Consider the following 23,836-nt stretch of genomic DNA (forward strand, 5'->3'; position numbering starts at 1 on the left):
GGTAAAGAATCTGCCTGCAATGCAGGAGAACTTGATTCTGCTTTCCTGGCTCTGGAAGATCCACCCACTAGAGAAGGGAAAGGCTACCAACTAAAGTATTCTGGCCTGGAGAATTCCATGGACTCTATAGTCCATGGGGTTGCAAAGAATCGGACATGACTGAGCTTTACTTCACGTGACTTTCACTTCACTTCACAGACAGAAATGCTAAAAACAAGGAGGGGGGGGTGGTCTCTAGAAACACATTTCCTGGGCTTTTAAAACTATTTGTCATTTCTAACCTACAAAGAAGCAAACAGAAACCATCCAGAAAGAAAAGAGGGGAAGGAAGAGGAGGAGTAAAATGAGATCTAACCCACAATAAGTGACACTCCTCTCCAACAGCTCTTAGAATGTGCAAGCACTTTCAAACCAAACCAGAAATGAATTTTACATAAAAGGAATAAATTAGAAGTATCTCATAGATTCATTGTTCATACATTAAATTATTTATGGTAACCAGGGAGTCTTTCCTTAATATTTCTGTCAGGTACTTTGAAAATGAAGTTTTGGAAACCACATCTTATCCATCTTAAAAGGTAAAATAGCTGGTTCTTTAGCTAAGCTTTAATTTCTATAACAAATATTTGACTTTAGAACATCTAGCACTGTGGAAAGTACAAATATTTACACAGCTTAATCATTCTCTATACATTATTCTACTTCCCCTGTAAATATAAAATGGGAGGTGAAACCTAAAATCATTATAATACCTAAGTTCAGCCACAAATTAAAATGTGCTACCAAACAAAATTTGAGATTGGATAAAGGTTCTGTATCACAGGCCTTCTAGTAAATCAAGAAAATAAAACAGAATTTTTCTATACTATAAGACCAGCACAGACAGAAGTAGATTTTCACAGACTCCAGGGGAAAAAAAAAGACAGTCACAGTGGAAATTTTAAGGGTACCATTAAGGAAGCAGACCAGGAATAGAAGAGGAAGCAAACATTTTTTCACATCCCAATATTCATATTACTTTGCCAACAAAGGTCCATCTAGTCAAAGCTATGGTTTTTCCAGTAGTCATGTATGGATGTGAGAGCTGGACTATAAAGAAAGCTCAGCGCCGAAGAATTGATGCTTTTGAACTGTGATGTTGGAGAAGATTCTTGAGAGTCCCTTGGACAGCAAACCAGTCAATCCTAAAGGAAATCAGACCTGAATATTCATCAGAAGCACTGATGCTGAAGCTGAAACTCCAATACTCTGGCCACCTGATGCAAAGAACCGACTCACTGGAAAAGACCCTGAGGCTGGGAAAGATTGAAGATGGGAAAGGGAAAGGGAAGTCGCTCAGTCGTGTCCGACTCTTTGCGACCCCGTGGACCATAGCCTACCAGGCTCCTCTGTCCATGGGATTCTCCAGGCAAGAATACTGGAGTGGTTTGCCATTTCCTTCTCCAGAGGATCTTCCCCACCCAGGGATCGAACCCAGGTCTCCCGCATTGGAGGCAGACGCTTTAACCTCTGAGCCACCAGGGATCCCGAAGATGGGAAAAGAAGGGGACAAAAGAGGATGAGATGGTTGGATGGCATCACCGACTCGAAAGACATGAGTTTGAGCAAGCTCCAGGAGTTGCTGATGGACAGGGAAGCCTAGCGTGCTACAGTCCATGGGGTCACAAAGAGTCGGACACAACTGAGCAGCTGAACTGAATTGACTGAATATTCATATTGAGAGGTTTGGACAAATACAATAACTCAAATTGTTCTAAGTTTGAAAAGTAGGCACTTCAGTACAATAAATCCTGCACCAGAAATACTTTTGTATACTCCACTCTCATTTTAGCACAATCATGCTGAGTCTAATGAGACTGGGGGCTTATCTGGATCACAAATCTCAGTTACTCTGAATCCTAAACTATTCTAGCTCAGTGACAGAGACTTCTGCCTGAAGTATACCTTCCTCACCCCCAGGCTGTCCCTTGTAACTGTGGCTCTGTCACATGGTGAGATTAAGTCTGTTTATTCATGTGTGAAACAGGGCCTTGTTCCTTTCACTACAGTACAGGAGATCCAATCAGTCAATCCTAAAAGAAATCAGTCCTGAATATTCACTAGAAGGACTGATGCTGAAGCTGAAGCTCCAATACTTTGGCCACCTGATTCAAAGAACTGACTCATTGGAAAAGACCCTGATGCTGGGAAAGATTGAAGGCGGGAGGAGACGGGGAGGACGGAGGATAAGATGGTTGGATGGCATCACCGACTCAAGGTACACGAGTCTGAGCAAGCTCCAGGGCCTGGTGATGGACAGGGAATCCTGGAGTGCCACAGTCCATGGGGTCGCAAAAAGTTGGACCCAACTGAGCGACTGAACTGAACTGAACAGGACTGTCTACAGTCAGGCTCTGTATTCTTTGTAATTTCACAACTAATAACAGCAAGTAAATTACATCTCACTACCCTTACATCATTTATGGAATATAAGAAATTCCTCATATTTCAAAACAAATAACACTATCCAATGCACCATTTTTGACTTTGCTCCTTAAGCTGTTTGGGGGACAAGGGGAGAGGTCAGTGTTTAAATGTAATTTCCCTATGTACATTTTTGTTGTGGTATTGATTTCAATAATCTGTCCAGTTGAGTATAATCCGTCAAGAACTCTCTAAACGATTGTGACCATGTTGTGTCTTATGAATATATTTCCTGGTTTCGTTGAGATCAAAATATTCACTATTGATTGACAATAAGCCTTCTAATATATAGATGATGACAATTAATGTTACCTATAAAACAAAGAGAATAATATACTAAGTCACTAATGTCTCTATATCCAGGAACGCGAAGCAAGCAAGTGATTATTTAAGAAAAATGCTGACTCTAAAAATATAACCTAGAACAAAAATTATAGAAGCAAGTAAAGATGCTTCATAGGTACACCAGCCTCAATCAGGTTTTGTTAACCAAAAGTTTATTAGAATGATGAGAGATTTTTTCACATGCCTTAACTCAATTCAAAGAGAAATCAAGAATCTGAGTCTCAGGAAAAATAACATATTCAAAAGTGGGAAATAGGGACTTCTCTGGTGGCACAGTGGTGAAAAATCCTCCTGCCAATGCAGGCAATCCCCATTCCCAGAAAATTTCACAGGCTGCAGAGCAGCTAAACCTGGTCACCAAAACTACTGAAGCCTGTGTGTGCTAGACTCAACTACTGAAGCCCTGGCACCCTATACCCTGTGCTCTGCAACAAGAGAAGCCCCGCTCACTGCAACCAGAGAAAGCCTACACAAAAGCAATGAAGACCCAGTGCAGACAAAAAATTTTTAAAGGAAAAAATAATTCTTAAAAAGTGGGAAATAAAACTACTCAGTGCTATGATGTGGCAGAATGAGCACTGCAGAGCCCAAAGATGCCAACCAGAAGCGAGGCTCTATTATGCACCAACTCTGAATCTCACTTTATTTACCTTAAAATTCTTCACCTTAAAGAACAAAAAATAAATACGACTATAAAGTTCAGCAAACATCAATTGAATGACTTTGTAAACCAAATGCAACAAATGTTACAAATTAACAATATTTTAAGCCTGCGGTGTCACAAAAAGTCAGACACAACTGACTGACTAACCCTTTCACTTTAGGGACCCAAAAGCTGTAGGATTAAGAACACTGAACCTTGAACATTCAAACAGATGGTGATATGGGGGCCCAAAGCGGCCACGTGGCAACCCTTCAGTGCACCACGTTTCACAACTAAACATGCCTCTTGTGTGGCTTCCCAAGGGGCAGCACAGTGGTAAAGAACCCTCCTGCCAATGCAGGAGCCGCAGGAGCCATGGGTTCCATCCCTGGGTTGGGAAGAACCCCTGGAGAAGGAAATGGCAACCAGCTCCAGTATTCTTACCTGGGAAATTCCATGGACAGAGGAGCCTGGGGGGCTACAGTCCATGGGGTTGCAGAGTAGGACATGACTGAGCATGTAAGCCCCTCTTATGCACCTCTGCCCCCCTGTTGTCCCTTTTTCTGCATGTCTCTCTTCAGACTTGTTCTGCACTTTTCCAATTCTCTCCTACAGCATGGCATCAAAGGGCACTGCTCATATCTAATGATTCTACATTAAGGTCTAGAGAAATTAAACTGCTGAATCCTGCTAAAAAGAAAAAAGAGGGGGAAAAATACCTTTCCACAAACCTCTTCAGTAACACACACTGAAGTGTGTTATAAACAGTGTGCTGTAGATCGCCTCAGGGAAAACCAATCCCCAGAGTTACTGGTGCCGTTTTTGACAGAAAACCAGCAAAGGTATTTACAAAGTTATAAAACAGAAAATACTCATTTATGCCAGAAAATAAAAACAAAATGTATCAGCATATCTGATTTTTTTAAATCACAACTATAACTCTATGGAGTTATTAAACCTACTCTTAATTAAAAAAACAAAGCACTCTTTGTGCAGTGAACAGGAAGACGGTAAACAGGCAGCCTTGGGGTCCCACCTGGTGGCTGCTATGCAACCTTCCATTATATGAGATGAAAGCTTAGAAAAAGATACCTGTGGTATTGATTAATCCTGCCAGTGCATGGCCAAAAAAAAAGAGAAGAGTTTATGCCATAGGCCCTCCTTCAATGCTAAGTTAACAATACCATTTAAAAGGCTTAAAATACTATTTTTAGCTTTTTACAACTGCCCTTGCAGGATCTTGGTAATAAAAGATAGATACCAAATACAATGTCCACTGAGAGTCATGCTAAAGAACTTAAATGTTTCCATGGTTCAAAGAGCCAGAAGTCTTTAAAGCATACTTCAGTGACCCAGTGCACCTTCAATGAGTCAATCCATCAAATAATACATTAAGAATATTAAACCTCCATCTTCTCTAATTACAGACGTTTGCGAGAAAAGCCAGTATCATCATGGCAGTGTCATGAAACAAGAAATCATGTCTCACTTTAATAATGTCCTAGACATAAACAAAAAGCCGTTCCTTCCTGTCACATGTTGGAATTAATGCTGAAATACACAACCTTATAAAATCATCTGTCAAACCGTTATATATTAAGAACTTCCCTGACAGTAGAAGATTCTGCACTTCCATTGCAGAGGGCATGGGTTCTCCCCCTGGACAGGGAACTAAGATCCCACATGCCAGGCAATGAGCCCCTCCCCCTCAAAAAAAATTTTTTTTACTGCACTGTAAATCATCTGTACTCCAATAAAAAAATTTTTAAAGAAAAAAGAAAACAATGCTATATTAACACGACATGTCAGATTTACAACAACAAAACACTATATTTCAACTAGGAAATTTAAAAAGCAATACTCAAGTTCAAAAGTACTTGATTGTCTCTGGAGGAGCCACAATCTTATGCCCTGCAGTCTTACCAGCCCATTATGACAAGGGCCATACACAGCACCTCTCCTCCTGCAATGCCAACGAACACAGAAGACAAACTGCATAAAAAGCAAAGCTGAATTAGAAGCCCCTTCACTAGTCCAAATATAGAGCTGATCTCCTGAGTTACACATAATTCACTGATGGGTTCCATTTAAGCAATCAGTTTTTGATTAAAGTCCATTTCTAAATTAATCCTCTTCAGATCCTAACGATAAATCTAACAAATTCAGCTTTTAACTCCTCAATAAATTTTCATCTACTGTTTCTAATGCTATGAAATCAGAAAAACTTTTTTTATCAATTTTTTAAAATGAGTATTACAGAAGTTAAAGGAAACTGAACTTAATTAATAACTGAGTTAACCAAAAACTACACATCAATATATTTAGATTTGATTTTAATCTTAGAAGAGAAAGCATTAGAAGATAAAGACATGGAACTCAAACCAAGCACTGAGGGGCAGTGAGTAAGAAGACTTGACCTCTCAGCTATTCTTCTCCTCTGTTAAATGGGAATTATGATCCTACCTCAATATGCTGAGGATTAAGTTGAGAGTATTTTAGGGTCACAGAGAAAGGAAACACATATTACCAGACCTGTAAACTAAGGATTCTTTCCTTAGACTATTAAAAACAGATCCCACATCAATGCACTGGATGTAAAAAGGAAACTCTATTCGTTAAAAAGTAAAAACTTCAGGCAAATTCCTTCTCCTTTTCCCATTTATCAAATGTCAACCAAATTTTTCACTGATGTACTGGGTTATCTTGGCATAGTCTGATCACAATGGGATTCTTTTTATAACACCACCACTGCACTAAATTAGCTAAACACAATTGTTCTGCTCCTTTACTTGTTCCGGAAAAAAACCAGAAAACATTATTGTGGGTTTCTTTGATCTCTATCATCAAGGGAAATGCAATACTAAAGCAAATATGAATATAGTAATATTAAACAAATCATAATTTTTACACCTAACAAAGTCTGCGTACAGTGCCTGGGCACTGTCCTGCAAACTATCAACATACATTTTCTACAAGGATAAGATTCTTTGAAACAGTTTCATAGGCAAGAAATCTCATGATTTGCTAGTAGACAGTAAATGTAATTGCCTTCTGAAGTCCAACTGGAAGAAATCAGTCTCGTTATTTATGACGCTATAAGACCAATCAACATCTACAGAAGAGATGTCATTAACTCTGTGTCTCGCTAAAACGAGTTTCAAGTTTGGATCTTAAGAGGACTGATTTGATTCTCCCTGAGAGGAACTTCTAAGTACACATTTCCTGATTCAGTAATTTACCCACTACACTTGGAAAAGCTTTCTAAAAAGGTATTTTATATTTGCTAAGCAGATCGCAATTATAAATCAAACTTTCAGTAACAAGTATTCTTACTTCTTTACTTTGAAAGCTAAAACCATATTTTCAAGTGTATCAAACATCAAATATCAAAAAAGTATCAAACATCAAAAAACTAACTAATGGTTCCATGGAACAGTGGAAAAAACAAAAAAGTCATTGGTTAAATTAATAAATCAAATTATCAAACATCAAAAAACTAACAATGGTTCTATGGAACAGTGGAAAAAACAAAAAAGTCATTGGTTAAAATAATAAATCAAATAATGGACACTGACTTCATTGGTATATCACTGTTTAAAATTTCTTTCAATATTTTAAAAAATGTAACTGATTTAAAAGTGCCAGATGAAACTAAACAACCAAAGAAAAGAGGTGATAAGTAAGATCCTACCAACTAAAGAACAAACCCCACACCTATGTGTAGGGTGTGTGTGCTAAGTCACTTCAGTCCTGTCTGACTCTTTGCAACTCTATGGCCTGTAGCCCGCCAGGTTCCTCTGTCCACGGGATTCTCCAGGCAAGAATACTGGAGTGAGTTGGCATGCCCTCCTCTAGGAGATCTTCCTGACCCAGGGATCGAACTGGCATCTCTTGCGACTCCTGCATTGCCAAGCAGGTTCTTTACCACTAGCGCCACCTCAGCTCAGAATTCCCTATGTGTGGGGTACGGGGAAACATCAGAAGTTCCACTTGGGCATGTTAAGTTTTAGATGCTTAGCGGACACCAAAGTGGACATATGAAGAAAGCAGCTGAGTAGACCTGGACTAGAGATAAAATTTTAGTTGTATTCATTTAGATAATTCTTAGAGCCATAAGTTCTACAGCACAGTGCAGAAAACGGACAATTATTCTGTGTCAGTTACTGTTCCAGGTGTCAGGGATAAATCAGTAAATTGCACAGTTAAAATCCCTGCCCTCCAGTATTTTACATTCTAGTGGGAAGAACAAGGAATAAGTAATGAAAATAAACATATAGTATATAAGAAGAGGATAATCTAGGGGAAAAAAACAGAGCAGGGTAAGGGAAACAGAGACGAAGGGTCAAGGTAGGCCTCACTGAAACGTGAAAGGAAGGACACACAGATATCTGGGGGACAGGTTCCAGGACAGTGAACAGGCAGTGCCAAGGACATGTCAATCTTTACCAGAGCAGTTTCCCTGGAACAGCAGGTGATGGATTTAAGAGAGGTGAGGAAAGCTGGGGACCTTGAGAGCAGAAAACTCATGTTGCGGTGTTTTGCTACAAGGCAGAGCAGAGAAATAAGGGAACTGGGGTCAAAGGAGGGGAAGATTTTGATTTTGTATTTGTCTTAAGACGGGAGAAAAGCAGAAAATCTATATGATCCAACAGAGCTCAAAACATGCATGATGTGAGAGACAGAAAATGACTATGTGAGGGAGAGGATGGATGCTCTATCTCCAGGCAGTAGGGAAGGCAAGGTCTGTGTTGTAAGCTGGGCCAGAGGGGTGGTGGTGTCAGCAGAAGTCCTCTTTGGACTGGTTTGGTTTATCTCACTGAAGCAGAAAACCCAGCATTAAGACAGGGAGGAAGCATGAAAACAGTCATCTAGGAAACCAGGCAAGTGAATGGACTAGGAGAGGAAAAAAGCAGTCTTAAGGGCCCATTTGATTTTCATGAACTAACTGGGAAACAGCATGAAGAAAGTCCCATAATCTAAGAAACACTCGCCATCAGCCTTTCTACTAACAAATGAACACAAATTGCTGGAGATGGAAAATGTATAAACATATTTTGGGCACATCAAATGTAGAAACAAAGCTCTGGGAAAGTTGCAATTTCTCCAGATAATACGCTGAAAGAGACTACAACTCTTTTCACATTATATTCATAACTGCTTATCATCCCTTTGAAAGGAATCATCAGTCACTGAAGGATTTAATAACCTTGGGCTGAAGTTAATTCCCTTATGTCAGACCAGTATAAACAAGAGATGGGTTTGAATACCCTAAGCCAATTATATACTGTAATAGTAAATCATATAGATGTTATATTCTTATTCATAGAACAAATTTACACATAAAAGATTATCTAGGAACATTCAATTAATCACCAGAAACTGCCATATAAAAACCTATTCCTAGTTATATTATGATGCTGCTGTTGCTGTTTAGTCACGAAGTCGTGTCCCACTCTTTTGCAACTCCATGAACTGTAGCCCACCAGACTCCTCTGTCCATGGGGTTTCCCAGGCAAGAATACTGGAGCAGGTTGACATTTCCTTCTCCAGGGGATCTTCCAACCCAGAGATCAAACCTGCATCTCCTGCACTGCAGGTGGATTCTTTCCGATGGAGTCACCAGTGAAGCTGGCACAAGACTGCAAATACACTAAAAACCGTTAGCTTGTACAATTTTTTAACAGATCTGGTAAGGAAATTTTATCTCAATTTTTTCAGTCTATTCCAACTTTTTGATCTCACACGAATCATTTTATCACCAGGAAGTAAAATTTTGTGCTTTTTAATTCTACTTTGTTAAAATTTAACGGGAAATGGAGCAAATATAGTATGTTCTGATGGCTCAGAACTCAGGGATTCAGAATGAAGGACAGAGTCTGGGTGGAAATTTGGAGTTGAGGGTTCCCCCCACTTTTAACTAATTAAAGTTTCAGGTTCTAACCCTCCTGTTTCATCCCTTTGATCGAGACATACTCAAAGCACCTTGACCAAAACAAACAGCAATCTTTTGACCATGGATAGCCCCAAATAACTCCTACATATTACAATCTCACCAGCAAGACTAAAAGGCAAAACTATATGTAGACCTATAGAAGAATACAATGTGCTATGAATTCAGGTAATAACACGTTTCTTAGAGTTAACGTTACTTCACAGGAATTTTATACTTCAAATCTAACCAGCAGGCCAAACAAAGAACTTATAAATTCTATTTTTCTCCCCCAAAAGATAGTAAAGATAAATAAATTCAACTACTTCACCACTGATGTCTCAAAAGTTCTCCTGTTGAAACGTAAAAAGCAAGAAACTCCCCACTTTGAAAATAATATCCCTGTAAAGACTAAAAGTAAAGGTTATATTCTTCTAAGCAAAAGAATTATAAGACTGAACTGACAATATTAAGGTGTTCATGGACAGAACAATGGATATAGAAGTCAGAAAACACAGCTATTAAAGAGGCTTGGGAACTTCCAAAATGGACACTGTGAACATGAGCAGCTCAGCTGACTTCTCCTGACCTGGCTCTCACATGAGAAGCCAGCATCTGCTCTGCTGCCTTCTAAAGGTATTGTGAGAACCAATCAGAGGTCAGGAAGGCTAGCCAGTAAGGGTAAAGCCTTCTGCAAACAGAAGCATCATCCCATTTCCCTCTCACAGAGCTGTCTCTGTCATAAGCTAATGATCACCTTCTACTCGTCATGTATGAAATTTACTCTGTGTATTAGTCTGCTCAAGCGCAATATCAGAATACCACAGACTGGGTAGCTTGCTGCTGCTGCTAAGTCACTTCAGTCGTGTCCAACTCTGTGCGACCCCATAGATGGCAGCCCACCAGGCTCCCCCGTCCCTGGGATTCTCCAGGCAAGAACACTGGAGTGGGTTGCCATTTCCTTCTCCAATGCATGAAAGTGAAGTCGCTCAGTCGTGTCCAACTCTTCGTGACCCCATGGACTGCAGCCTACCAGGCTCCTCCGTCCATGGGATTTTCCAGGCAAGAGTACTGGAGTGAGGTGCCATTGCCTTCTCTGGACTGGGTAGCTTAAAGAAAAGTAATGTATTTCGCCCAGTTCTTGGGACTGGGAAGTCCAAAGTCAAGGTCCCAGCCAATTCAATTCACTCAGTTTTCCACCTTCTCATTGTGTCCTCACATGGCAGGGCAAGACGTCACACTCTTTCTCTTCAAACAGGGACACTATTCCCATCATAAGGCCCCACCCACATGACCTCATCTAAACCTGATCACTCCCAAAGACTCACTTTCAAATACCAAAATATTATGGGTTAGGATAAGCATATGAAATTTGGGTGTGTGTACTCATACGCTCAGTTGTGTCTGACTCTTTGCGAACCCTCGGACTGTAGCCCACCAGGCTCCTCTGTCCATGGGATCTCCTGGCAAGAATACTGGAGTGGGGTGCCATTTCCTCCTTCACGGCATTTCCCCAACCCAGGGATCAAAGCGGCGTCTCACATCTCCCGCATTGGCAGGCAGATTCATTGCCACCTGGGAAGCCCATCTGAAAATGGGGAAAACACAACTCAGCCCCTAGCACTCTCCTTTGTTGTTCAGTCACTAATTCACTCTCCTCCGTGACATGCTTACTGACTGTCTTCAGGCAGAAATTAAACCTTTGTATAAATTTTATATAAAAATACATAAAATGTGTATTTGTACAAATACAAATCTTCAGGGGAGTGTTAAAACATGGATTACTTTTAAAAGGGCTTACTTAAGACAGTTACTGATATTCATACAATATAAAATTTTAAATACATGAGGGAACTGGATGCATAACTAAGTAGCTAAGATGTAGTCGGTATTTACTTGGACCAGTTACTGCTCTAAGCACTCTCTGGTATCACCCTCACAGAAGCCACACAAAGTGGGAACACTTTTTAGAAGAGGACTCTGAGCACACAGGTCTCGGGGATCATATGGGGGTACAGAGCTTGTATTCCAACTGTACACTACTATATTGTTTCTCTCTTTTTAGGGACAAAGGAAAATTGAAGGGGGAGAGGAAGGAATGAGAAAATGAAACTATGAAAAAGATGTTTGGTTCATTTATGCCTTTTGTTAGATGTAGACAACATTTTATAAGCAGATAACTCAGAAGAAACTTGATTCGTCACAGGATTCTAAATCTGGAAGTCAGAAACAAACCACAGGCTCAGGAGGAGGTCAGTTCCTTCTGGAACTAAGAGCTGAGAAAAGGCTCTCCTCTGTGTCCTCATCGAGACAGCAGTCTTTCGTGGCCAAGAGCACCCTCAGGAAGCCCTGGATAAACCATTCAGGACACACAAACAGCAATTCCACAGGCTCCAGACAGGTCAATGAACTCACACCACACTATTCAAGTAAAGCAAATCTACCCAAAATAAAAAATACACAGGATTCTCAGTAATTTAAACAGAGACTTCAGGCTTCCTAGAAGAGGAGTTACTAAATGAGCTCCCATCTATGGATAGGCTGCAGGAGCTCCATAAATGACCTGCAGCTTTGTGCTGTGGATATGCAGGCAAAATGTTCACAGCTCTGCTCTGCAGGAAAAACCACAGCTTACACCAAACTCAACGGAGTCTCTGACAAAAAGAAAGTTAAGAACCCTTGACAAAGGAATGAATGATCTGTGTAACCCCCAGGAGAACCTATTCAAATCATCTTCAGCACCAAGGCTGTGGGGAGGCACTGAGCATGGTTAGGTTGATGTTCATCTCCAATAAGTAACTATCAGATAGATGAAAAGTCAAAAATCTTCTAAATAAACCATACTTGGGAAGTAATTCTAACCTTGTTTCAGAAGTGTGCAGTATTTACCCAATAGCAAAACCCTTCAATATTCACTGCTGCAATTCATAACCTCCAACAGTCAAAGTCTAAGTGAAAGTCGCTCAGTTTTGTCCAACTCTGTGCAACCCCATTGACTATACAAAGGCAAGATCAAACGGTCCTCATCTTCTAAGTGCTCTGATCACTCGATAAATGGTCATACAATAATTAATGTAAATCTTTACTCTTATAAGTATCTAGCAAATAAGGCTCAATGGATGTGAATTTGAGAAAACTCCAGGAGACAGTGGAGGACAGAGGAGCGTGGTGTGCTGCATGGCACTGCAAAGAGTTGGACACTACTAAACGACTGAACAACCACCAAAAGCAAATAAGCACCTTAAGCCAGAATGAGTTTATTTTAAAAAATTCTAAGTATCTCTTTCTCTCCATAAAATGAAATCTTTTGCCAAATGAGGAACACAGGTAACCAAGAGGTTCCACATTTTGTTGTGATCCACACAGTCAAAGGCTTTAGTGTAGTCAAAGAAGCACAAGTAGATGTTTTTCTGGAATCCTCTTGGTTTTTCTATGATCCACTAGATGTTGGCAGTTTGGTCTCTGGTTCCTCTGCCTTTTCTAAACTCACCTTGTACATGTGGAAGTTCTTGGTTCATGTACTGTTGAAGCCCAGCTTGAAGGATTTTGAGTATTACCTTGCTAGCATGTGAAATGAGAAACTGTGCAGTAGTTTGAACATTCTTTGTCATTGCCTTTCTTTGGGATTGGAATGAAAACTGACCTTTTCCAGTCCTGTGGCCACTGCTGAGTTTTCCAAATTTGCTGGCATATTGAGTGCAGCACTCTCACAGCATCATTTTTTAGGATCTGAAATAGCTCAGCTGGAATTTCGTCACCTCCACCAGCTTTGTTCATAGCAATGCTTCCTAAGGCCCACTTGACGTCACACTCCAGGATGTCTGGCCCTAGGTGAGTGACCACACCACCGTAGTTAGCTGGTCATTAAGACCTTGTTTTGTACAGTTCTCCTGTGTATTCTTGCCACTTCTTCTTAATCTCTTCTGCTTCTGTAGGTGCTTTACTGTGCCCATCTTCGTGTGAAATGTTCCCCTGGTATCTCTAATTTTCTTGAAGAGACCTCTAGTCTTTCCCATTCTATTGCTTTCCTCTATATCTTTGCATTGTTCATTTAAGCAGGTTTTCTTATCTCTCCTTGCTATTCTTTGGAACTCTGCATTCATTTGGGTATATCTTTTCCTTTCTCCTTTGCTTTTTGCTTCTCTGGTTAACAGTAAGTTATCAACATTGCATCATCAACTCTACGTACCACAGTAACACAAGATGTTAATAAGAGGGACAACAGGGTGGAAAGAGACTGTACAAGTGGGGACTCTGTACTTTCCACTCCATTTTTCTACAAAATTTAAACTGCTCCCTGTAATAAATTCTATTGATTTAATTAATTTATTAAATAGTGGTTTAATTTTTAGTGTTTTATGTATCACATAAATAAAACATTTACTTATCCAATAATAAATGCTCATGCAATCAATTTAAGCCTGTTCACAAAACTGAAGAAAGCTTTCCCCAAAAAAGGCAGGACTGCTTTAGACATTACTTTCTTCCAGCACTTTTTATTCTTCCTTTCCATTCAAAGATCAAAACTTACCCTGCTCCTGCCCCCCTCACATACACTTCAGTGTGAACACTAATTGCTCTACTTTCTTCCCTGCACATCTAATGTGTTTTTTAAAAAGGTGAACATTCCGTTGCTGAACGCTTACCCTTATCTATTCAATGTGAGAATTATGCTCTGTGAAAAGAGCACAGCCCATGAGAGAGATACTGCCCAGGTAGGTAGTCAAAAGAATATGTTGTTATTGAGTCACTAAGTCATGTCCGACTGGACTAAGTCATTGCGACCCCATGGATTGTACCTCACCAGGCTCCTCTGTCCATAAGATTTCCCAGACAAGCATACTGGAGTGGGCTGCCATTTCCTTCCCCAGAGGATTTGCCTGACCTAGGGATCAAACCCATGTCTCCTGCATTGGGAGGCTGATTCTTTACCACTGGGCCACCTAAGAAGCCCAGTCAAAGAGTATACACTTAGGTAAAAAGTATTCTACATAATTTTTCTCATTATAAGATATCCACACACAAAAAAAGACAAGAGCAAGAGCTAATACCTAGAACCAAAAGGAGAAAACAACTGTTTAAACGGTTTGATCTTGGTATGTGTTTCTACATAATTTTGGTCAATTGATAAAAAAATGTGCTTGTCTTTCTTATCATTCCTGCTCACATATTTAAAATTCCTAGATAATGTTTCAAACTATTTGCCTACATTTTACATCTAATTTATGAAAACTGTTTCTTCCACTAAGCACACAAACAGTAGGATGTGTGGCCAAAAAAATTAAGACTTGGTAATCTGAATTCTTCCAAAATAACTTTTATTAAATCCTTGTAAAAGAAAAACACATTTATATTGGAAGTAGATGTGAGTATTAAAGAGTTTTTGTCTTTTTTTGTTGTTGGTTGGTAACATCAAAAAATACAGAACGCTAACCATACTATATGTGTAAAAGTACCAACTGTATATATTTAATATATTAAAAAGGTTATTAGTAAGACAACAAAAACATCTTTTAAAGCTAATCAAAAGCCATTTTCCAATCTCACCCCTACACCACATGAAAAGAACCTGGTCGTTGGCAGCTATATGTAAGCACTAAGGCTGTCTGTGCAAAGCATAAATCGGCCCAAGAAGAAATCTTGAAAACAATGCAAAAGGAAGGAAGGAATTTCACGTGGCATTTTACTAAAGGCACACAGGTCAAGTTACTACTGCTGTGGAGGTTCAAAACCAGCAGAGACTTGACAATATCACTGTTTCTAACCAGCTATTCTTAAATTATTAGAAGATAATCTGGTGAGCTTGAGGTAAATACAGCTGTGAACACAGCAGCACACACCATCTGGAGGCATTTGACTTACGCAATTTTTCAAATGCACAATATATTCAACTCTATTTTGTTCCTCTGAAGTGAAATAGTCACATACAAACTGACCCTTTTTTTTCAACTGCAACTGCAAAAGCTGATTCACTTTGTGGAAGTAAGACATGACAAACAGATCTAATTGTTCGTCTTTAGAACCAAGAGATTATTTCTGATCTATACTGGTAAAAATATTTTAGCTTTATAAAGGATCCCCCAGACTCACCTACCATATTCTTAAAACTCTTCATAAGTAACATCTGACTAATCCTCTAAAATCAAAATGTTTTCTTCTTTCTAAAGCAATTCACATCCATTACCTCATTTTATCCCGAAAACCTGAACACAACTGTCATATGAATCATCATAAAATCTTACCTACAGACACAAATGCCATTAACCTCTTTAATGCATCAACCAGTTAATGCCATTAACCTGTAACCTCTTTCAGCCACCTTTCATCATTCCTTCCCTGACTACCAAACTTCTCAACATTTCCTTACCAACTGCAAACAAGTTTCCACCATCACAGGCCATCCTCCACCTCCTGGGCTGCTCTGCTCAAAAACTCCTCAGGAGTACCACTGACTCCTGACTAAGTAATTGGTTGGTACTTTTTTTCAATAGTGTTTTCTCAGTTCTCATTCTCTAGTCCAAAACCTAGAACATGTGATTCTATTGTCATCCCCTACACACTTCGAAGCACCATCCTCCTCCCTTTATCCCCTTTGTATTGCTTTACCTTTCAGACCTCTTTCACTCAAATCATTCTTCCATTTCCTCCTCTTGCAGTAACATCAGTTTTCCCTTTCTAATAACTTCATGCACAGCATCACCTCAGCACTGGTTCCTCCTGTGTGAGAGAGATTCGGCGAGGGCTCTCTGGCAGCATAAACAACTCTCGAAGTTGGCTGGGCCATGGGTGTGAGTAGAAAGGTCAGGGGAAGCCCTTTCACATAGGTCACCTCTAATAGGATGAAACGGGGTAAAGGAAAGAACAGGGTTCAGTCTCTGGCTTGCAATCCTGACCTCCCCACTGACCAGCTGCAGGCCTTGGTCAAACTGCTCAACTCCTCTAAGCCTCAGGTCTCCTCCCTCGTACCTCAGCGGCATTTAGACCTGCAAGAATTAAACAATTCATTCAAAGTCAGAATATTAAGGAAATGAAGTCACCCCTAATCCCATCATCCAGGGATGAACATTATTAACGTTTGGTGTATTCCTTTCTAATCTTTTTTCTTATTAGCCTCTGTGAGTAAATGTGGGTGTGCACATAACTGGAATCACATTGCAGAACAGTTTGGCATCTATGGTTTTTTCCCACTGAGCTTTACATTATATTTTTATATCATGATGATTTTTAGCAGTTGCATAATATTTCTTCTTCTGGATGGACCATGATTTAACATTTCCCTTCTACTACTGGGTGCTTAAACTAACAAATCACTGTATTTCTTTTTTGTTCCTTTTTTTTTTCCTTTTCCAGGAAAAAGTCTCTTCCTCCTTCTCTATTGACCTATGAACCAAAACTTGTTAACAACGGCTACATCATCAAATAGCACGAGAAAAAATTTTATCAAGGAAAAAGAAAATAACGGCTTAAAGAGTAAACACCTCATATTAAACTAAAACTCACTGGCATGACCTGAAGTTATCTTTGGAAGTTTTGTGAATCATCACCCTCTTTTTAATTTGTTTGGTCTTCCCTCACTGGAACGTAAGTGCTGTTGAGAACACGGGCTTCATCTAGTTTGTATCTTCAGCCACCAAAGCAGTACTTAGAGCATAGACAGTGCTCGTTATATTAAGCACCAGCTGTCGTCATGTGTCAGGCACTTTCCTAAGCATTTTGCACACCCTCTGAGGTAGGCATCATTTTTCCCACAAAGAGGCTACCAGATAACTTATCCTAGGTCTCACAATGAAAGAGTGGTAGGACTGAGATTAGAACACAGTTGAGCTATTTACCACCAACTCATAATGAATAAATTGATTAATTATACCAGCAGCGCTTCCAAGTAACAGTATTAAAATCAGAATATGCTGATTTTTCCTACTAATTAAATTTAACTACTGCTTTTCTACCTTCCATTACAAATATGTAAGTGTATCAACTATATCAAGAATTAAAAAGATTCTGGAGGGCAAGTCAATGATGCTAATCACCATCAAAATTTGGAATTTAAAAATACGGTCAAATACATACGAATGAACTTCTGAAATAACCTGTCTGGATTTAGGATACTTACTATACTTCTATTTTTCCTTTGATTCAGAACTCTGGTGCCAATCTAAATGTCTTGATTTCTTTTAATTAAGGAAAACATTTTATGATGTTACATTGAAATTATTACATTTTCTAGAAGATGTTGCACTCGCTTTCCTCATTTCAGGTTATTTTAAGAAGGACACATTTCTACAATGAGCTAAAAAAAATCTCAACCTGAACCAGCTTCCTTTCTCTGCTAACTACACCCCAGTCCCCAACACTACCCCCACAATTCCCTCCAACAACACATCCCCCATGTTCTTCCATCAGTAAAATGGGCCACTGAAAAGGCATCACATTAGCTTTATAAACAGATTTGTCAATTTTGCTTTTTGACTTTTTCTCCTTATTTTAAAAATAAGGTGGACAGTCTTGGAAAAATATGGTGAACAGTCTTGGAAACCATGGTGGTCAGCATCTCTTCAAGACAAAGGCAGATAGTAAGGAGACCAAACCATTAAGAAAATATCATTCAGATCAGTCTATTTTACAGCCTGAAAAGCCAGAGACGCAAAGCTACTCAATCTTACAGTAAATACTTTCCAGTAACTTAAGAGCCAAAAGCACATTTAAAAATAACACAGGTAGCCACACACAGCCCTGAACAGAGACATTTCTGAATCTTTGTGTTAATCTTCTAGACCCTGGCCAAACTGCTGTGCATCAAAGGTTCTCTTACTCCCCTTGGTAAGTGTAACAAGAGGTAAGAGACAGGGAGAAACATTTTAGCCATGTTATCTCCACTGAGCTAACATTTATTCTGAGTTTTACAAACTAATCCTAGAATAGCAAACAAAGACCCAGTTTAAAAAAAAGCAGGCTTCCTATGTCATTATAAAATGGATGGTTCCATTGGCTACTCAGACTAACACAATAGCAAGCAAAACCCTTTGACCTTGGAAAAGCATAGTAAATGTAATACCTACTGCTAAATTACATGGTTTACCAATTTCCTCAAAACCAAAAATAAATCTCTCACAAGTAAACTATTACATGAGTAAACAAAAGATTGTCTTGTTCTATCATTTGCTTAAAAGCAAGCACAGTGGCGGTGGGAGAGGGATTAAGAAACACAGCCAGACAAGTCCATAAAACCTCCAGTGTAAGATAAAACTACCCTGCAGGAGCAGCCAATGCAGTCTGACCCAACAGCTGTACACAGTTGCACTAATTAAAATGAAGAGCTAGTCTGCATAACACACAGGCCATTCACTGGACCTTCCAGATAAGTTGGCTGGGGTTCACCATGACACTCCCCCTCAGCAGACCTACAAGCTAAAAACTAAATTGGCACATGGCTCAGGGCACTTGCATGTGAAAATACATACACATTCAAGCATTCAGAAATCATCACAACCACGTAGACTGGAACATATCCTATAGGCTATAAAAACCCACACACACACAAAGGAAGTGGTACAGCTACATTACGTCAGCTCTCGCCTCAATTCATAAATGCAAAAACCACAAAACAAGACAAAAACCTAAACGGCCTTTTGCTGGAAACCTTCTAAGAGTGAATGGATGTACGTTAAGTCTTTAAATATGTTACTGAACAGGACTCGTTGATGCATCGCTTTCAACAGCCACAGGGAAGGCAGAAATGTAATCTTAGTCCATTCTCTCATGCAACCAGATCAAATAACATTTCAAGCACAGCCTGCCAAGCACCAGGGCCTGCCAGAATACAATGAGCACTCAAGTGCTCTGGACTGAAAACCACCTTTCACTGGTCCCAGAGATCTTTATAAAATAGTTTAAACACTACTAAATTACAGAGTTGGAAAAAAACAAACACAAGGCTTCTAACTGCAGCTCCCATACTATTGCGAAGTTGCTGTTAAGCCTCTAAAATGTCTGCCTTGTGTTATTTAACTAGGCAATGTACATTTTCAGAAAGGCAATTGCCTCTCAGAGCCCAAATCTAACACGCACATAAAAATGAAGAGTTTTGGTTGTGCATCTGGAAATAATTGCCCACAGATCAACGGGCTTACATGGGATATTGTTCCCGTCTGTATGGTCTCAAATCATGTCTACTTTAAATTTGGAGCTCCTAGGAAGGAAAAAGAAAAAGAAAAGTAAGAAAGACCAGAATTGTGGGCACACAATTTTAAGGACTCTGTCAACTCTGTTCTTAACGTGCACTCAGTGGCTCAAACTGAAAGCACAGACACACATATCAAAGGGCAAAATTAATCTATTGACCTTAGTACTCATTCACTTACCATTTTTCTTTTAATTTTTATATGACTGAGAGGAGGCCTTCAGCCAAACAACACCCCAAAGAGAGCATAGGCACCTGTGGGCCAGGAAGGTAAAAGGCCGAGAAAGTAAACCCAAGGGACCGACTGCAAGTTTCTTTCTCAGCAAACAAAAGTGGGCAAGCAAGTCTCCCCACAGCTTCAACCACAGAGCGAGATCTGAGCAAACAGGGGAGGGGTCGGGAAGTCATCACCTCAAACCGGGGAGGAAAAAAATATTACAGTTTAAATTTAGACCAATCTTCTTCAAAACCATCCTTGCCTAACCTGGTAAAATAAGGGTATTTTGGATCCAGGAAACAAACTATTTTTGTCACCTAAGCAGTTCTAAATTACTTTATAACCAAGTCCATCCAATTGACTTTATTTTTAAACCTAAATTTGCTCCACTGTAAGCAGTAAAGTTCCTAATCAAACAGCGGCTTTTGGATTACACACTGCTCATCTTCAGTTTTCCTTTTAAAGAACACACACATACACTCCTTTAAAAAAGAAAAAAGTATTTCTCTGCCCTAAACAAGTTTCTTAATCAGTTTATTTAATTGGGATTTCTAGAGTTTTGACAATTTAAAAAACAAAACAAACTAGTGAGCCCAACAGAACTGCCATGGGACACAACCAATACCTATTCCTGATTCCTGGAAAGCCACCGCCATTCCCAGTAATCCCCGAGTTGTTCCCCTCTCTGGGGTCATCACACACTGGGGTAATCCACAGACTAGCGTCCACCCACCTCGAGAGCCCCTGCGCCCGCAGCTGTCCAACTTCCTGGCCCGAGACCCGCGTTCCCCTCGCAGCCAGCGGGGCCGGCCACTTGCCTGCGGCGGGTCGCAGCCGGAGCTGAGCTCTCGGGCCTCCTCTCCTCTCCTCCTCCTCGTCCTCCGGTGCAGAGCCCCCTCGCAAACTCAGGCCGGGCGGGCACCGGCGGGACGGGCGGGGGCGCAGGGCGTGAAATGCACTTGCTAAACAAAAGGAGGCCAGGGCGGCCGCAGGGCAGCCGGGCGCGGGCTCAGGTCCCCGCGGCGCGGCGGCTCCGGGAGGTGGTGGCCGCGCCGGGCCCCGCCCGCGGCTGGAGGAAGCGGCCGCCGCGGCTCAGGCTCCTTCAGCCCGGGCGGCCGGGCCGACAGTGCCACATGCCTGTGACCCAGACGCCAGGAGAGAAAGAGCAGCCTCCCCGCGGCGGCGGCGGCGGTGGCCGACAAAACCCGGGCTGGAGCCCGGCCCGCTCCGCGCGAGCCCCTGCCTGCCGCCACCGCGGGCGCGCGCACACACAAAGCGGCGGCAATTGCATCTCCGGACCTACTCGGCCAGCCTACCCTCCCTCCAGGCCTCCCTCTCCTCCCAACAGCCGGAACTGGGAGACTGTGTGATTGATGGCAGCTCTTAATAGCGTGGCCAGCTAGAAAATGCATCTGCAAGCAAGATATTAAAGAGGCAGCGCATCCCCGTGAGTGATCAGCAGTTCACACATCCTAAAGCTGCCTCTGCTTCTGCCAGGAATATTAATGCCAATCACCTCTGACGTCTAACAAATGCAGATGAAATAACCAACAATCACAGACACGGTGAACATTTGTTTCAAAGAAGCACCAGAGGAAGAATCATCCTTTGATGTCAAACAACATTTCCGACCACAATTTTCCTTACAGGTTAAGAATTCTCTGTGTTATTTGTTTAAAAGTCTTCTCTCCAATCTTCTTTCCCCAAGAAAATAAAGATCCATCTGCTAGACAAGGCAGAGCTTAAATTGGACTTGACTGAAATCCATCTAATAAAGAAGCAAAATAAATACACATTCCTTGTCATGTGGCCTTAAATAAACATACAATCCACCAGCTACCAGATTCCAGACCCCTTATTAATTCCATTGTTATGGGCATCTAAATAGAACTACCAAAAGTAAATTTCAAATGGTTTCTTCTTCACCCCCAATCTGGTAAATATCTATCAACTTGCTCAAATTTACCCAAGTTTAAACTATGTTCAAAACATGTATTCCCTAGTAATAACAGCCACAATCATTTTGTCCTACTGAATAAGATAGTCTACAACAATTTTTTTAAAAATACATACCCATGGAATATAAATTCAAATTATTAAATTCACTCAGTATCAACTCAAATTTGAAAGCTGCTGCTGCTGCTGCTGCTAAGTTGCTTCAGTCGTGTCGGACTCTGTGTAACCCCATAGACGGCAGCCCACCAGGCTCCCCCGTCCCTGGGATTCTCCAGGCAAGAACGCTGGAGTGGGTTGCCATTTCCTTCTCCAATGCATGAAAGTGAAAAGTGAAAGTGAAGTCACTCAGTCGTGTCCAGCTCTTAGTGACCCCATGGACTGCAGCCTACCAGGCTCCTCTGACCATGGGATTTTCCAGGCAAGAGTACTGGAGTGGGGTGCCATTGCCAAGCTCAAAATTTAATTGATCACTTTTGGTGTCTTTAATATTACACCTTTCACCTTCCAGGCAAGTTTCATGTAACTCTCAAACAGCTTTATACATGTTATTGGATCTTCAGGTCCAATTGCTGAATTACTAAGTACCCTTTCCAATTGGCAAACGTTAGATTAAGTGATTTGCCCAAAGCTTCTCAACAAGGGGGTGGGGTTAGGGGTGGAGGAGAACCATAGAGAAGAACCTAAATCCTGCCCTCACTGGCACAGATAACCAACTGACTTGCACATTTACTATTAAACATCATTCTGATTTCTTTTAAAGAAAACTCAGGTTACAGGAGACAGAAATCTCTCTCTAAAATTACTAACAGAGCACATGTCCTGAAAGCAAGAGCTAAGGAGGCATAATGCCTTTGCCACCTGAAATGTTGTTGTGATGAGGACAAATCAGGGATGGTCCCCACACAAGGGCAGATCGGCTATCAGCTCCTCTTAACACCATCCTCGCTATGACCACCTGAGGGGACCTGCAGCTTGAAATCCACCTCATAACCAAGCAGCTCTGAGATCATTCCATCCATGTCAGAAATGAAATCAATCCTAAAGCCTAGCGACAAAAGCCACTCCTGTACTGGGACACACTTCCAATTTCCCATCAGCTCTGTCTAGATAGAAGGTAGGACCAGAAGCGATAGGTGTTTTCTTTGTTTTGTTTCTGGTCTGCAGCACTTTAAAAAGTGCTGGTTTATCCCAAGTTGGAAAGGGCTAGTGAGAACAACCAAACTGCTCTAAATTCATACTGTTCCTAGTCTCATGAAAATTCTAAATACTTTGACAGCACTTTATGACAGCACTTCTGTTCTTCTATCCCAGGCTTGCACCCTCTGCTAATCCATCCACTCCCAGCCCCCCACTTTCTAGTTACACCAGTCTTTCAATTTCCCCAAGGTGTTATGATTTCTTTTTTTTTTTAGGTTTTCTACCAAAGTCATCACTACCTTTTCCCACTAGAAAAGAAATATGCCCTGCCATCCCCAATCCCCCAAGCCCCCACCAACCCTACACACACACACACACACACAGAGTTTAAAGCCTACTCCTTCAGACCTCAGGTCAAGTATCAAATGTCAAATGTCAGAGAAGCTTCCTCTGAGGCCCCATTCTAGGTCAAGTTCCTTTGTTATAATGTTCTCAGGGAACTGAGTTCATTCCTTGAGACCATTTATCTCAGTTTGTAACTCATTGGTGTGACTTTCTGATTAATGTTCCATCAGAGAAAGTTCTGTATGTTTGCTCATCATCAAATACCTGGCATCAAGCACACATATCTTTGAAATGAGTAACTGAATTGAGGGCAACAACCCTGTTCTACTCATTTTGCATATTCTCTGCACAATTGTTGGCACACAAAAAAAGCATCTCTCAAATAGCATCTATGCAAATGAAAAAATTAAAAGTATAATAAAGATTTTTATCCCCACTTTATAGAGATGTAAATAACTATGCCTAGGATAACTCACAAAAACACTAAGACCCAAACCTATCTGCAAGCCATACTTTTTATGTTAAGAGTCAGTGAGCTACAGATGTCATCATTAATATATTCAAGACAAGTTCTTCCTACTTACGTAGCATTTAAGCAAGGGGCAAACCACAAGGGGTAAG

General features: G+C 40.7%; 1 protein-coding gene across 25 annotated transcripts in view; it reads right to left on the reverse strand.

Moving 5' to 3' along the window:
* Positions 1–23,836, reverse strand: part of RERE (arginine-glutamic acid dipeptide repeats) — a 408,969-nt gene that overhangs the window by 282,568 nt on the left and 102,565 nt on the right. For 4 of the 25 annotated variants that reach the window (XM_081490483.1, XM_081490472.1, XM_081490492.1 and 1 more), the window contains exon 2: positions 16,286–16,363. The exons of 14 other annotated variants lie outside the window; for them this stretch is intronic. The gene's annotated coding sequence lies outside the window, so the exon portion shown is untranslated. Of the gene's footprint in view, positions 1–15,986; positions 16,364–19,510; positions 19,570–23,836 lie in introns of those variants that run through there. 7 more of the 25 variants (XM_081490479.1, XM_081490469.1, XM_081490481.1 and 4 more) reach the window with 4 other exon arrangements.

This window comes from Giraffa tippelskirchi, chromosome 5 (assembly GCF_054371585.1).
Source record: "Giraffa tippelskirchi isolate mGirTip1 chromosome 5, T2T-mGirTip1v1.2.pri, whole genome shotgun sequence".
In the NCBI taxonomy this organism is placed as follows: Eukaryota; Metazoa; Chordata; class Mammalia; order Artiodactyla; family Giraffidae; genus Giraffa; species Giraffa tippelskirchi.